Source organism: Clinocottus analis, unplaced genomic scaffold (assembly GCF_023055335.1).
Source record: "Clinocottus analis isolate CAN_PGR_092001 unplaced genomic scaffold, fCliAna1.0.p SCAF_4, whole genome shotgun sequence".
NCBI lineage: Eukaryota > Metazoa > Chordata > Actinopteri > Perciformes > Cottidae > Clinocottus > Clinocottus analis.
Genome location: NW_027176153.1, coordinates 1670578 through 1674789, shown reverse-complemented (window position 1 = coordinate 1674789; position 4212 = coordinate 1670578).

The window sequence follows — 4212 nt, the reverse complement described above, 5'->3', positions numbered from 1 at the left end:
TGTCCAAAGACCGTTAGACAGTGGCTGAATGAAAGGGGGCCTGAATGTCATTGTGATGCGCGGGGACAACTCCCCCTCCATTCAGGAGACGAGGAGGGAGAGACGAGGGGAGGAAGAGGAAGGAGAGCAAGAGGAAGAAACACACCCGCAATTCAACTCACACACTCTCCCTCTCCCTCTCTCTCCCTCTCTCTCCCTCTCTCTCTCTCCCTCTTGTGCTGCATCGTGCACGCGGAGAGGCTGCTCTCGAAAACAAAGTTCGAGGCGCTGAAATGCTGCTGCGCTGGTTGCTGCTGTTGCGTTAAAAGAGGAGAAGACGTGATGGAGGCGCGCGGACGGAGGGAAAACCCGCAACGACGCGCGCGAGACACAACAAAGGATGCTGCTGCGCCGCGTGGATGTATCAGAGCTGCTGGGACACGAGGACGCGTCTGCTGCAGGTGTGCGCTCTGCGCGCGGCCTGTTCCCTCCTTTCCTCTCTTTCCTTTTGTTGTTTGTTGTTGTTGTTGTTGTTGTTGTTGTTGTCAGTAGCTCTGCACGGGCCTAACAAACAACCTGCGTTAGTCAAATTGCGTTGCGCTCATTAATGAACGGAAGCGCGTTTTGAGATGGAGAGAGAGAGAGAGAGAGAGAGAGAGAGAGAGAGAGAGAGAGAGAGAGAGAGAGAGAGAGAGAGTAGACGCCATGTGGAAATAGTTGATCGCATTTCTCTGGTGAGAAGAAGGAGAAGTGAGCGCGTGTGTTCCGGCATCCGGCTGAAGGGCATCGTCGGTTCGCGGGTTCCTCCTCTGCGTCTCTTTGTTCCGCCAGCAGCGGGACGAGGACGCGCGCAATGCCGGAGAGGAGGAGGAAGAGGAGGAAGAGGAGGGAAGGAAGATTTGAAAAAAAAAAATCCAGTGACATTTTCAACCAAAAAAAAATCGAGCGCGCGTTGAAACGAGCCAACAGGACAGAAGCGTGTGCACGAGGCATCAGCTGCTAGCGCGTCTTTAAAAAGACAACAGGTAGAATAAAGAGGTCACGTGATGCGCGGGGCTTTACGCGGACTCTTATTTCATGTTAAATTCTTCTCCACATGGAACATTTGCAGCTTAACACTCGAGCAGCAGGAGGAGGCCTCGCGGCAGCTCCTCTGCGTCCATTTATATTTATAATAACTCATCACGTGCGCCGGACTGGAGGGAATGTCCTGCAACAGCGCGCGCAGGTGCATGCAGTGCACACATCATGTATCTGTAGAAATGCACCACGAAAATAGGTCACATCCCAGGCATTAGACGGGACCCTCAGGCCGCCGTGGCCCTCCTCCTCCTCTCTCTCTCTCTCTCTCTCTCTCTCTCTCTCTCTCTCTCTCTCTCTCTCTCTCTCTCTCTCTCTCTCTCTCTCTCTCTCTCTCTCTCTCTCTCTCTCTCTCTCTCTCTCTCTCTCTCCGCAGTGAAAGGGTTAACGTGTTTACTGCGCTCTGATCAGACTGAAGCATCACGCGCGGGGTTTCATTTGCAAAGTAGATTTCATCCGTTACGTCCTGGCAGAAGCTGTAAATGTAGAGGCCAAGAAAAGAAAAAAGAAAAAGAGAGATGTGCGTCTTGAGCTTGTGCAGCAGCTCGTGCATGCAGCTCGTGCATGCAGCTCGTGGTCACGCGCCATCTCTCAGTTAAACAACCTTCAAGGTGTTGGTGTTGGCTGCAGGTGCACGCGGGACTCTGCCATGCCGTGCTGTGCTCCTTTGGCGCGGGACATTGCTCTAAATGCCCGTATGTGTGTGTGTGTGTGTGTGTGTGTGTGTGTGTGTGTGTGTGTGTGTGTGTGTGTGTGTGTGTGTGTGTGTGAAAGCAGCAGCGCATGACGCGCTGCAGAAAGTCAGGCCCGGTGGTTTCAAGGACATTTGGGGCTGATGAGGATTTGGTTTTAATGTGGGGAGGAGGAGGGAGGGGGGGGGGGGGGGACTTGGTTCCCGGGCCATGACGTCATCGTGCGCCCATGTAATCCTCTTGCAGCTGAAGCCCAATCAGCAGAGACTCGCGATTGTCTAGGACGGGAAGAGAGGGGCGCTCTAATCCGGGAGACTGGATCACACAGCCCGAGAGAGAGAGAGAGAGAGACAGAGAGAGAGAGAGAGAGAGAGAGAGAGAGAGAGAGAGAGAGAGAGAGAGATGAGAGAGAGAGAGAGAGGGGGGGGGGGGGGGGGACGCGTCCAGGGCTGGATTGCGCCTGAAATGGGTCAGATTAAAAAGACTCGAACCGGCTGACTCCTGCTGGAGATGAGGACCTTTCTGAAGACTGAGAAGCCATTTTTTCTTCTTCCTTCACGCCCCCAACGACACCTGAAGCAGAGAGAAGCCTGCGCGAGCTTTAGGGAGATGCTAGTGACGTTTGGCGCAGAGAAGGACCGGCTGCCTCCTTCTTCTTCTCCTCCTTCTCCTCCTTCTCCTCCTGCTCCTCCTGCTCCTCCTTCTCTTCCTGCTCCTCATACACAGGGAGCCTCATGTAGAACGTGCGAGTGTGTCCGCCGCATGAGAGGAGAGAGGAAAAAGGAGAGAGGAGGCATCGCGCGTTTTTTTTTTTGTTGGTCCGAGGGCGTTGATCGTGGACAAGTCGGGGAACTGCATCCAGACATTCACGTTAAATGGGAAATACAGCGCGTGCTCTGCGCAGTGGGATGTATGACTCCAACAGGAACAGCGGCGCGCTCTTCTGTCTCGGCGGTTGTGTGTGTGAAAGTGTGTGTGTGCGTGTGTTTGTGTGTGTGTGTGTTATTTAAGGGGAAGGGGTCAGGTTGATGTAGTAAATCGAGCTCGTGGGTATCTTCAGCTGTCATTCTGTGCGTAAAAGGCGCGCAGCCGCGGAGAGGAGCCGAGAACCGGGATGCTTTTCTCTACACTTCTTTCTATGGGGCCGTATACGTGCTGGGCGGTGTGTGTGTGTGTGTGTGTGTGTGTGTGTGTGTGTGTGTGTGTGTGTGTGTGTGTGTGTGTGTGTGTGTGTGTGTGGGTGGGGGGGGGGGGTGAAGCCGAGCTGTGGCGCAGTGATATCAATATTTGTGTGCGCGGATTCCAAAAGAGGCGCAGGACGGGAATGTGACGCGCGTTACCGCTGGCGTGGACTATACATCGGCTTTAGATGTGAGTGTCCTACATGCGCGCGCGTGTGTGCTTTTTTTATATAGGCGTGTGTACGTGAGTGTGTGCGCGCGCACGGAAACGGGAGCTGTACTTAAATCGTAGTCATGCGGTCTCGTGCTGGAGGGTTTTCGCGCTCGCGGGGGGAAGTTCATTCTGCGCGCGGCGGCGGCGGCGCGCGGCGGCTCGTCCTCAGGGTTGTCCCTCTGCGTGTTCACAGCGGACCTTGATTTAATGTCCATACAATTAAGGCACGCGGTGAATGCCAAGAGAGGAATCTACACTCGGCACCTTCATCTTCTTCATCTTCTTCTTCCTCTTCATCACATCGGGGCTCCGGCTCCTCGCGGCGCGTTGACGGCCGCGCGGGGGGCCCACCGCAGCGGGATGAGGCTCAGCTGCTGTGTACTGTCACGCAACTCGCGCGTGAGTGCGTGTATCAGCGCGCACGCGCGCGCGCGTGTGTGTGTTGCTTGGGGTGGGCGCAATGCGTAGTTTGATGGGCTGCTACACAGAATGAGAAATGAGGCGACCGCCGGTTCACTTCTGCACCGCGACACCGAACCGGTGTTAAATACGTACAATACATGCGCGTGATGTCGAGGCTCCTCGCGCACGATATGAAGCAGGTTCACGCGCAAAACTGTTGGACTTCCGCCAAGTGGGGTCAGCGGCCGATGCGCGCGGATTTCACACTAAAACATTCTCCCGGGAGTCGTTTGCGTGTTTGTTAAATTCTCTACTCCATCTTTATTCATTCATGTTGTAACTGCTGATGGACAAGATGTTCATCTCTTCACGGAACAAATAAACATCGGATGACGACTTTTTATGTATTTTTAAAGTACTTTAATATTTTTTTAAATGTGCAATTTGACTTCAATACACGTTAAATAAATAAAACATTTATATGTGTGATTTAAATGTCGACCTGGCTCGTGCCAGCGATGCTCAGCGTGCAGCTCTGACGCCACATCCTCCTGTCCGCGTTCCTCTCGGCTTCCGTATTCTGGAGGAGACGGAGGCTCGCGTGCTGCGGGACATTATTTCATGAACACAGAGAGAAGCAGGACAGCTTCAGGGCTTCAGAGCT